Source organism: Bos indicus x Bos taurus, chromosome 22, assembly GCF_003369695.1.
Source record: "Bos indicus x Bos taurus breed Angus x Brahman F1 hybrid chromosome 22, Bos_hybrid_MaternalHap_v2.0, whole genome shotgun sequence".
Classification (NCBI taxonomy): domain Eukaryota; kingdom Metazoa; phylum Chordata; class Mammalia; order Artiodactyla; family Bovidae; genus Bos; species Bos indicus x Bos taurus.
Genome location: NC_040097.1, coordinates 585726 through 598216, shown reverse-complemented (window position 1 = coordinate 598216; position 12491 = coordinate 585726). Strand labels below are relative to the sequence as shown.

General features: G+C 54.2%; 1 non-coding gene across 1 annotated transcript; it reads left to right on the top strand.

Moving 5' to 3' along the window:
• Positions 1-11067: 11067 nt before the first annotated feature.
• Positions 11068-11140, top strand: TRNAC-GCA. Its single transcript has one exon. It is a non-coding gene; the product is annotated as a tRNA-Cys (tRNA).
• Positions 11141-12491: the final 1351 nt, after the last annotated feature.

Here is a 12491-nt window from a genome sequence, read left to right as displayed (position 1 = left end):
GGGGGGAGGGGCTGACAGACACGCCTGTGCGGGGGCTGGGGAGGGGCCCAGCAGGAGCAGGAGGCGGAGGCTGGGGGTGTCCGAAGACTCTGCCACAGGAGAGGAGACACTCGAAGAGTCAGAGAGGAGGGCGCCAGACAGAGTGAAGGGCGTGCTCCTGCAGCCAAGTGTGGAAGGTGCTTCAAGGGGGGCGTGAGGGTTGGCAGAGCGTGCTGCATCCAGGCAGCGGGAACCGCTGAGCACATTTAGTGTGTGTGTCTGTGTGCGTGTGAGTCTGTGTGCGTGTCTGTGTGTGTGCACAGCCCCACAGACTGCAGCCCGCCAAGACCACGTGTGTGTCTGTGTCTCTCTGTGTGTTCAGTCATGTCCGACTCTGCAACCCCCGGACTGCAGCCCGCCGAGCACATCGTGTGTGTGTGTGTCTCTCTGTGTGTATGAGTCTGTGTGTCTGTGTGCATGTGTGTCTCTCTGTGTGTGTCTGTGTATGAGTCTGTGTGTGTCTGTGTGTGTCCAGGCGTGTCTGACTGTGATCCCATGGACTGTAGCCTGCCGAGCACATCATGTGTGTGTGTGTGTGTGTGTCTGTGTGTATGAGTCTGTGTGTGTCTGTGTGTGTGTCCAGTCATGTCCAGCTGTGACCCCCTGGACTGTAGCCCGCTGAGCACATGGTGGGGCACTGCAGAGCCGTCACCTGAGCCGGAGCTGCCCACACGCGAGAAGGCACCGTGACTCCACTCGTGCGATTCTAGGGAACACAGGTGCTCGAGGGCAGAGGGCAGCCGTGGCCCGGAGCAGCCCTTCGTTCAGACCACGGGGCTCGGGGCCCCGCGGAGGAGACCACCACACACGGGTGCCGGAATCGGTCCTCACAGAGCCACCCCATCAGCGCCCCGGCCGGGGACAGGCCTGCAGGCAGATAATTATAAAGCAAACGTGCACGGGCCCGCGCTGTCGGGGAGCTGGTCTTGCCAGCAGCTGCCGCCCCCCTGCACTGGCCAATGCTGCCCACCTGCCACCTGGAACCAAGGCCGTCTCTTCAGGATTTCTGCCTCTTACAACCAAAAACACCCTCACAGCTGTCTTACGTGGGTAGACCCCCGAACATGTCCTTGACTGCTGACTCTGGAAAACAGGGCCTACAGAATGTATCTGAAGAGCTAAGGTGAGTTAAGCTAAAAACAGAACACATGAATTTTCCACAACCTTGAAATTCATAAAAAAGCAAATAAAATGGCAATGGAATCTTTAAAAGATTGGAAAATGGAAAAAAAAAAAACAGAAGATGACAGAAGTTAGCCTGAAATTATTAATCACAACACGTGCTTAGCTTACTGTTTCACAATAGGTATAAAGCAGACTGCACTTAAGAGCCCACCTTTTTACACTGAGTAAAGCAAAATCAAGCTAAATGCTGTTCATGGCAGACATTTGCAAAGCAAAGTCACAAAAGATAAAAACATACCCGGATATAAAATCAGAAGGAAATCACAGGTCAACTACAGGCTTCAGATGCAGCCGAATTTAAGACAAAAAGCACTGCACAGACCAGGAGCGCCCAGCTGTCACAGCACAGTCAAACACAGAGAGTAAAAGCCCAGCAAACTGGAGGGAGCTGGCAAAAACACTCCACTGAAAAAGGCTGTAATTCCCTTTTTACAATCCTGAGAGACCACGTACGCAAGAGAAAAGCAAGCAATAAAGACTGAGAGTAACAGCAGTAGGGGTGTTTTCTGTGGGAAGAGAATCGGGGTGGGGCAGGGGGACAGGTGCAGAAAACTTGGAACCTCAGAAAGCGCCCCTTCCTCTGCAAGCGCTGGAACAGCCTGGTGGGCTGTCTGACCATCAAAACACCTGAATGAACCCGTTCAACAAAAGGCAGAAATGGAGGAGCGGTCCAGCTCTGTGTCCTCAACGCAATACAACTGGAGATTTATTTTTGTTTGTTTGTTTTTACAAAGTTTTAAAAAGACGTTTGGAAAAGTTCAAGGAAGAGTTGGGTACATAGAGACATGCCTGGCCCCTGTTTGGATGATTTAATCCAATTATGGCATTTACATAAACGCAACCCAAACTGACCTCTCAAGATGACACAATTCAACTCAAGATCCAAACCAGGATTTTTATCTTTTTGATTTGGAAAATATCACTGCAAAGCAGCCCAGGAAGATTTCATTAGTTCACAGATGGACGGCGAAGTGCTGAAAAGAGGAGATGGGGGTCTCTGGGTGTCACAGCTCGCTAGAGGCCTCGAGAACAGGGGAGCTGAGGACGCTGAGCTGTGGACCCACTGGGCAGGGCACGGGGCACCAGAGCCACCCCATCCTCCTGGGAGAGGGGGAACTGGCCAGGGTGGCGAGAAAACACGGCTCTGCTCCATAACGTTCCCGAAAGGAAACAAGTTCCAGGAAGAAAAATGGAAAATTAACGTAAAAATAAACCACAAAGTACAGATGAGTGTATGAGCGGGGAAAGCTTTCCTGAGGGTGACAGCAGAAGCAGCATCACGAAAGAGAGGATCTGACTGCGTCAGCATCTGAGACTCCTACTAAACAGACAAAATCCGCAGAATGAAGAGGACGAGACGCAAGAGAGAAAGACTATCGGGGGAAATAATCACAACATTATGTGTCCAGGGAAAGGGTTAATGGCCGTAACATATAAATAACCCAGGAAATATTACCATACAAATAGAAAAGTGAGCGAAGAATAGGAACAATTTTCAATAGAATACATACAAATAGCAAAAGGCATTTGAAACTCTGCTCAGCCTCATTAGTATTCAAGTACATGCAAATTAAAACAACCAGCTATCATTTTCACCTATAAAGTCGGCACTTGATTATTACTGTTACATTCAGCGTTACAGGCGTGTGGGAGCGTGGGCGCTGACGCCCTCTCGGTGGGAAAGTGGCGCGGCTTGTAGACGGCGATTCCACCGGCCGTTCCACACCTACCGCGCGCACCTTCTGACCCACCCACTCTTCTTGGAGAAACTCGCCCTGCAAAATAATTTGCTACAAGCCTCTTTATTGCGGCGCTCTTCTGAATGGCAAATAAGGAGCCTAAATATCAACTAATAAGCGCTCACCGGCGACAGAAAATCACGTGTTCACACAATGGCGTTCTGTGCAGCCATCGATAACGGTATCCTAAGAAAAGGCATCGCAGGGTGGAAACCGCGCAAAAGACAAGAGGTAAAACAGTACATTCCCCAAAGCCCATTTTTGGAAGGAAAGTAAGAAAGGCTGGATGCTACAAACACCGATTAGCCACCTGCGGAGGTTGTAGGTGAGCTGTGTTCTTCCTACCTGTGGTTATTTCCATTTAAAAATTCCCCTACAATACATATACATTAATTGTGCAATAAAAATAAATGTTTTCAGGAGGAACGGGGACTGAGTACATTATCACACCATCGCACAGTCACGCCGTGGCCGGGAAAGTCTGTGCAGCAGAATTACATTCGTTGACATGAAAAGGTGGTCGTCATACATCGTTAAACGGAAACAGCATGTCACACACCTGTGCACACCACCGTCTCCTTTTGTTCAAAACAGAAATATGTCTATTTGTATTCATGGAATTACGCTACGAAACACTAGGAATGGTGTCTCCGGAGGGGGACGGGCCATCTTCTTGTTTTCACTGTGCATTTCTGCATTCCCCACATTTTCTGCAGCTGTAGTGCCGTAATTTCATAATTAGAAATTACATTAATTTTTAAGAAAATAGCTACATCCTTGCATCCCATAATTCTAAGCCTTTTTGTTCATAATAGGGAGGAAATCACCCCTCCCCGCTTGAGTTTCCTTCAACCAGCCGTCCTCACTCAGGAAGACTGTGTCCCCAGAGCTGGCGAGGCCTGGGCCCGGGAGGGCACCGGCATTCAGCGGGTGGAGGCCAGGGACACCCCACAATGTGCGAGACGCCCCCAGAGAACAATCGGCCCCCAAGAGTCAGTGCTGAGCCTGAGGCTCAAGCCCCATTTCCTCTTTTACAGCGTAAAGGACCAAACGTCCCCCGAAGTCCTGAGTCTCTGCAGGGGGCCACTCTCAGAAAATCCCGTCGCACGTGGAAAACTGGTAATCCTGCACCCTTCTCAGACTCGCCCCCACCCCCGCCCCAGGCTCCTCCCCGCTCGCTGCAGCTCTCTACCTAAAGACCCCCTTTCTCTTCCCCCTGCATCTCAGCCTCCGACCCTGCGCCACACAGACACGGGTCTGGGAGGCGGAGAGACGCCTGAGGGCAGGCAATGCCTAATAAAGCCTCAGAACATACACAACCTGCTGAACAGGAGGAAGCAAAGCTCTGCGGGCTGTGTGGAGTGACTTCAGACGTGACTTCAGACGGTGCACGGAGCCTGTGTGTGCGTGTCGGGGCTGTGGTGCTGGGAAACAGCTTCAGGTGAGCGCACACGGGGGCTGGAGGAGGCTGGCGTGGAGGGGAGAGCAGGCAAGCAGACAGACGGGGCGACTCCTGCCCCACAACAAGCTGGCTGAAGGGGACACTGTACCCCCAGCACCTGGCATCATCTGGCCGGACCCCAGGCTTGTCCGCAGCACACACGGGGCTCTGCAGGCAGCGGGGTGTAGCCTTAATTCTCAACGAGAGCCAGCACCCTCTCACGAGGATGGGGGTGTGCGGGGGGTTGTTCCAGGGGCTTCAAGAAGAGCAGCCTGGCCTCTTCACACAGGGAGCAGAAGCAGCTTTCAGGCAAGGGCCTGGCCCCTCCTCGGGGTCCCCCTTTGCAGCCAGCACCCTGCTTTCGTGCCTCTTCACACAGGGAGCAGAAGCAGCTTTCAGGCAAGGGCCTGGCCCCCTCCTCGGGGTTCCCCCTTTGCAGCCAGCACCCTGCTTTCGTGCCTCTTCACACAGGGAGCAGAAGCAGCTTTCAGGCAAGGGCCTGGCCCCTCCTCGGGGTCCCCCTTTGCAGCCAGCACCCTGTTTTCATGCCTCTTCACACAGGGAGCAGAAGCAGCTTTCAGGCAAGGGCCTGGCCCCTCCTTGGGTCCCCCTTTGCAGCCAGCACCCTGCTTTCGTGCAGCAGGTCCGTCGTGCTGCTTGTTGGCTCGAGGCTGTAGTTCTGCGGCCCCACGGTCAAACCTGGAGCTAGTCTGGGCTCCGGCAGCCCTGGAGCCCACAAGGAGAAGGGACTGCTTCCGGGAGCTGCTACTGGCCCTGCACGGGGTTAGGTTGGGCTTGTTTTATACCCTACACCTCTCCACGCCAAGGAGGTCAGCCCCCACCGTCCCGTACCTGGCCACACCTGCACAGAGCAGCTCTTTGACTCCTCAACGCAGCTTTAACTGAGATTTTAAAACCCTGCAAACCTCCCTGAGCCATTGGAAGCCACCAGCCGACTCGACTGAGGAATTCTTGCACCAACACCCCCCACATGGCCAGTCACTACAGTGACATAGTCCCCCAGAACTGGGGCCTTACCCCGGAACCACACTCATCATCGGAATGACCCCATGGTGCAGGTGCTGCTGTGGGGACAGCCTCTGTCACCTCCAACAGAGTGAGAGCCCCAAGAGAGCAGACTCCCTGCCTGGCACTTCTGCCCTAAAGTGGCACCAGGTACGCAGTAGGCGCTCAGTGAGAACCCACCCTGAGCTGGGCCGTGTGGGCTCACTTAACCAGGAAGCCCCGGACCACTCGCTGGTCTCTGCTGCTGCCCAGGGAGCAGTGTGGCCGTCTGGGTCCCCGAAAGGCAGTGAGTTCATTTCCATGTGGAGAGTCCCAGGGGCTTGTGGTTGGCCCGTCCTGAGTCCGAGGCCCTCCAGGAGCCCTCACGGAGGAGGCACGTGGGGTCAAGTCACAGGCCCCCACCTTGGAGGCCAGGGCTCGGGCCGCACATGACCCGATGGGCTGTGACGGGTCAGGCCCCGAGGCAGAGTTCCTGTTAGGTGAGGAGGAGGGGAGAGGCAGGCCTGGGCATGCACAAACACACGCACACGCGCTTGTACACGTGTTGCGTGCACACAAACACAAGAAAGAAAGAACTGGAAACAGTGTCGTGGTTGATTAGGGAACTATTAGAAAACTACATCATCATCTTTTAAAGGATGTTTAAAAAACAGATCCACGGAGATGCAGAAAGATCTCAGAAGCATATTGTCAACTGAAAAAAATCCAATAATAATAGAACAGGATCCCGTTTATTTTTAAAACTACAATTATATATGCATATGTGCATTTTAAAAAGGTCAGGACAGAAACGGATCATTTAGAAACGATTCTGTCAGGGACGGGAGTACCGAACGGCAGGGGGAGGGTTAGGGGACTTTGGTTGTGACTCTGAACCTTCTCCGCTGCTTGGTCTGGCGCAGCGAGCTGCCCGCAGGTCTCCTGTTTAGGGCTGAGGGAGGTCTCCAGGCTTGGGGCTGCCTGAGTGGCCCCTCTGTGTGGCCCCTGCCCCCCACATTCACGCCTCTGCCCCCCGGCCCCTGCCCCCCACATTCACGCCTCTGCCCCCCCCACCCCGCTCCTCCTGCTCCCCCACATTCATGCCTCTGCCCACCCCCCCTCCCCGCTCCCGCCCTCCCACATTCACGCCTCTGCCCCCCAGCTCCGGCCGCCTTAACCTGCTTCTGTCAGCCAGGATCAGCCCTCACGGGGACAGGGTGCTTCCCGCTGTCAGCACGCTGATGCACAGAGGTCTGGGCTCGCTCTTCTTCGGCTGAAAGCCAACAGCTGGCCCTTTTCCTGGCTCTGAAAATGAGCACAATAGAAGACAGTGTTGCCGCTTCTGCCTGGTGTGGCCATGGGGGCACACGCCTGGCACCCAGCACGTGCTGCTGTTACCTGCTTGCTCTGCAGAGGTGTGGCCAGGTAAGGGATGGTGGGGGCTGCCCTCAAGGACCCGGAGTGGAGAGGTGCAGGGGGTAAAGCAAACCCAGCCTAACCCCATGCAGGGTGAGTAAGCAAGGCGGCCAAGAGCTGGTCAGTTCAATTCAGTTCAGCCGCTCAGTCGTGTCCGACTCTTTGTGACCCCATGGACTGCAGCACACCAGGCCTCCCTGTCCATCACCAACTCCCGGAGTTCACCCAAACTCCTGTCCATTGAGTCGGTGATGCCATCCAACCATCTCATCCTCTTTCGTCTCCTTCTCCTCCCGCCTTCAATCTTTCCCAGCATCAGGAACTTTTCAGATGAGTCAGCTCTTCGCATCAGATGGCCAAAGGATTGGAGTTTCAGCTTCAGCATCAGTCCTTCCAATGAATATTCAGGACTGATCTCCTTTAGGATGGACTGGTTGAATCTCCTTGCTGTCCGAGGGACTCTCAGGTGTCTTCTCCAACACCACAGTTCAAAAGCATCAATTCTTTGGCGCTCAGCCTTCTTCATGGTCCAACTCTCACATCTATACATGACTACTGGAAAAAACATAGCTTTGACTAGATGGACCTTTGTCAGCAGAGTAATGTCTCTGCTTTTTAATATGCTGTCTAGGCCGGCCATAGCTTTTCTTCCAAGGAGCAAGCATCTTTTAATTTCATGGCCTCAGTCATCATCTGCAGTGATTTTGGAGCCCAAGAAAATAAAGTCTGTCACTGTTTCCATTGTTTCCTCATCTATTTGCCAAGACGTGATGTGACCGGATGCCATGATCTTAGTTTTTTGAATGTTGAGTTTTAAGCCAGCTTTTTCATTCTCCTCTTTCACTTTCATCAACAGGCTCTTTAATTCCTCTTTACTTTCTATCATAATGGTGGTGTCATCTGCATATCTGAGGTTATTGATATTTCTCCCGGCAATGTTGATTCCACCTTGTGCTTCATCCAGCCTGGCATTTCACACGATGTACTCTGCATATAAGATAAACAAGCAGGGTGACAATATGCAGCCTTGATGTACTCCTTTCCGGATTTGAAACCAGTCCATTGTTCCATGTCCAGCTCTAATTGTTGCTTCTTGACCTGCATACAGACTTCTCAGGAGGCAGGTGAGGTGGTCTGGTATTCCCATCTCTTTCGGAATTAAAGAGATGGCCATGGAGGGCCTAATTCCCCCTAATGGGAGGCAGGGGCTCTGGGCAGCCACCAGGGGTTTGAGCCACCGGGAGTCAGAGGTGTGTTTTCAGAGATCCCGGGGGGTCTGAGGGGACACGCTGGAAGCAGAGGCACAGTGAGATGCAGTGTGTCCCCCTGGCCCACCCCACCCCCGCCACGGAGCCCTGTCCCCACGCAGGAAGCCTCTCCCGGCGCCCGGGTGCCATCTTCCCCTGACGTGTGTCCTTACCCACACACTGCACCCTGGCCCCCTCCCTTCCCTTCTGAAAACACAGGACCAACCAGGAGGCGCCTGAGGAGCAGACCCCTGTGGTTTCACCTGCCCAGCACCCTGCCCCTCCCCGTGGCGCCTACCCAAATTTCCTCTTCAAGCCCCTCCCCTCCGCCAGCCCGGGGATGGGGTGAGGTGTGGTGCACCAACCCCCGGCTCCTCTGTCCTCTTTGTAGGGGAGAAGCCCTCGTCCTGAGAGCCTAAAGCGGCCAAGGGCCGGCTGGGCCTGACCCAGGAGAGGACGCACGGAGCGAGCTGGGGAGGAGGTGAGGGTGGGCACATCCCGAGTGGCAGAGCACCTCCGATGCCTGGGCCTGGCGCAGCGTACCTCGGCCTCTGAGTAACTCAGACCGACCGGCGTGAAAGCACTCCCCCGAAGCGGACGCGGCTTCCCGCTGCCCGCCAGCCCTGCGCCCCACTGGTCGTGTTCCAAAGTGCGGCTTGGGACCAGGCTCCTCAACCTTGGAATTCCAGGGTGCCCTGCAGCCCCGGATCAGTCACAGGAAGGGGACACAGGCAGCGGCCCCCGACGGTGGAAGGAAGCTATGCACGGGATTTCCGTGCAATCCAGGGACTCCAGGTGTCGGCCACGTGGCACCAAGTTTCAGGGACGGGGTCTCCGCAGAGGAGAGAGGGAGGCGGGAGGGCCTGTCCACTGGCCACTGAGCAAGCACCTCAGAACACACGCTCAGCAGGGCCCCTCCACCCCCCGCCCCCCACACCACTGGCTTCCTAGGCCTCCTTGGGCAGAGACCAGAGTCTCATCTCAGCCCTCTGCGGTCAGATGAGCAGAGCTGGGTTCAGATCAGGACTTCCCAAGTCACAAGGCCGGTGGGTGGCGGAAGCAGGGTCCCCGCACTGGCTGCCCCCAGCCCTGTTCCCCCTCTCTCTGCACACATGCCCACTCCCGCCCTGCGTGCCCTTTCCACCCTGCAGACCCAAGGCTGCTGCAGCACCCCTGGCCCCCCAGCACTGATCGCACTTGACCCGAGGGCTCCCTGCTGCTCTCCCAGGTTGGCCAGCCAGCCCCAGGCCTGGGACACGAGCAGCCATGACGGCCAACCCAGCACACGGCGGGCCCGCTGGCTTTTGCTGCACCATCAGCCACCCAAACAAGAGGCTCACACGTAAAGGAGATACTGTGGGGACCACTGTGAGCACCCCCGCCATCCGTCGGCTGAGGGCACCCCGGGCACGAGGCCCTCCGGGCACAGCCTTGCCCCCATGTGTCTCGCCCCCGCAGGCCAGCCTGGCCTGTCCCTGTGGAAGCTGGGCCGTGCAGGAGCCGCGGTGGACGGCACAGGCTGCCTGAGACCTGGATGGGGAGCCAGAGCCCCATCATCTCGGTGACGTCCACTGGCCAGGGTGGGTCCAGCGGCCCAGGGGTGGGGAGGGGGCCTGACCAGAGGGGCTGCACCACACGGAAGGGCAAGGGTGTGGGGAGCGGCCAGGGCATCTTCGTGAGCGATCAGCCACAAATTCCCCAAACCCGGTAAACATCAAGGGGGTGCTTCTGCAGAGCCTCTGCACCAGGGCTCTAACGAACCGTCCTCGGCTTCATTACAAACAGAAACCTGAGCGAGGTCCAGCTCCTGCTCGGGGCTGCCAGCTCCAGCCCTCTGCAAGACACAGCTAATGAGTGTTTTTTAGCAAAAAATGAATGAAAATGCTTCCCACTTTAAAGATGCTTGGAGACTTCTGGTACCAGTAACTTGGCAGACAGCAAGCCTTGACAATCCCCTGCTGCAAACACACAGAAAGAGTAGATAAAAATCCGACAAATATTCTTCTGAAGGCAAGCGGAGCTGGTAGGAAACGGGGGCAGGGAGAGGGCCAGGATCTAGACCCGGAGGAAAAATGGATCAGCCACAAGCAAGAGGGGAGCAGCTGGAAACCGCGTCACTGGGGTGGCTTGGGCCGGGCGTGGGGGCGACCTGCTCTCAGGAGAGCGGGGCTCGGATCCCGATGCTGCTGCAGGGGCTGGTGGGAAAGTCACGGCCCCGTGCAGACCCCGGCTGAAATGGAGACCCCTCGGAGGGGAGAGACTGAACTACAGACAGACAACAGGCAGACCACATGCAGAGACAGGACGAGCACCACAGTCTGCAGGAACCAGCCCAGGAGAGCGACCGACTCCTACAGACGTGGGCCCAGGTGTCTGGCCTGCCTCCTGCAGGTCATGCTGGAGGGGAGTCAGATGGCAGCCTGTGAGGCTCCACCCAGACGGCTCAGCAACTGACCGCGTCCAACCCCGGCCCTGTTCCCAGCTGAGCGCCGGCCGGGGAGCCCAAGTACGCGCCTGGCCGCTCTGGGACTCGGGCTCCTGGCTTCTCATGGGGCTCCCCAACCCCTTGGCCTGCCTCTAAATCCCCCCCCGACCCACAAGCGGTGCTGCCCTCTCCCCCACGACAGAAACCTCTGCGCAAACTGCCTCAGCTTCCTCTCCTTCAGACAGCCTCCATGATTTCCATGGAAGCAAAACCTCCCCACAGGCTGACCGCTTCTGATAATCATCTCCAAAGAAATGACCCAGATAACACCCTCCAACAGCGTACAGGTGTGCACATTAGACATGACTGTCACCGCATTTATTCTCAACGGCTGAAGAGAAACCATAAGTCATCCTCGCGTATGTATGATAGGCATTTTAATATGATTTAATGGCCATTCACAACAAAAATGCTTAATAAAACAGGAACAAAATGGAACTCCTAAGTGTGATACCAAGTATACATGAAAATGTACTAGAGAGTCACAATTAACAATGAACCCTTAGGGCTTCCCTGGTGGCTCAGTCAGTAAAGAATCTGCCTGCAATGCAGGAGGCCCAGGTTCGATTCCTGAGCCAGGGAAGATCCCCTGGAGAAGGAAATGGCAACCCACTCTAGTATTCTTTCCTGGAGAATCCCATGGACAGAGGAGCCTGATGGGTTGCATGGGGAACCACAGCCCATGGGGGAGGCAAAGAGTCGGACACAACTGAGTGACTAACACACATTAGGAGCATCACCCACTTAGAGTCAGGAAGGCGACAATGACAACCAGTATCATCACAGCTACTCAACGCTGCATGGAAAGCCTCAGCTTGTGCAGTAAGACAAAAGGAAACGAAATGAATAAGGATTGGAAGGGAAGCAGTGAAAATTTTCACTACACACAAATTAAAAGCTCAGCTCCACTGAGAGTCTTGGAGAACCTACAATAAGCTATGAAGGGAAGGACCCGAGATCCAAGCACAGACACAAACCATGTCGCCAGGCCACAGGAGCCACAGCCGTGGTAGTCAGAACATTTCATTTAGAAAGACACCAAGAACAATAACAATATGTTTGTAAGATCAGAAGGAAATCTAACAAAAGCAGTGCATGGTCTTTCTGGAGAAAATTATATGACTTCATTGACAAATATACAAGAAGACCAAAGTGAATCAGGCAGATACGCCACAAGCTGGGTGAGAAGACTCAGTGTCATAAAAATGACAGTTCTCCTGTACTGATCTATAAATTTAATTTAACCTCAATTAAATCCCAGTAGGGAATTTTATAGAATATGCACACGAATCCTAACATTTATGTGGATGAACAAAGGACTAAGAGTAGCTACGACACTCTGAGCACAGGGGTATGAACCTTCCAAGAGAAGTTACTAAGATCGACCACGAAGCTTTAGCACCCCAAACCGCGAGATGTCGGCCCAGAAGGAGGAGGCCAAAGGGACAGAACAGGGAGCCCAGAAGCAGACTCACAGGAGGAGACAGCCTGCAGACCAGAGGGTAGGGCACAGGAGACAGAAATCCCTGCAGAAAAAAGGGAAATCATCAACTCAAATCACAGAGCACTTTTTAAAAATATAGAATTAAATGGTGAAGAGCAACTATAAGGCTTATAAAAAAACAGGAACATATCTTCATGTGTTATGGAATAAGACACAAAATAAACAAACTACAAAAGAAAAGATTGAGAACTTTGAGTAACTAAAATTTACAGCTGCTGTAAGACAAAAGGCACAATAAACATAAAAGAACAAGCGACAAACTGGGAAAGACGTTTGGTATCAAGTATTTGAGGAAAGATTTTGATTCAAAATATGTGAGGAGCTGCTACAAATCAGAAAGAAAACGCCCAACAGCCCAGAGAACAGGCAGAAGACAGGACACAGAGCTCACAGGGAAAAGGCAGAAGACAGGAACACAGCTCACAGGGAA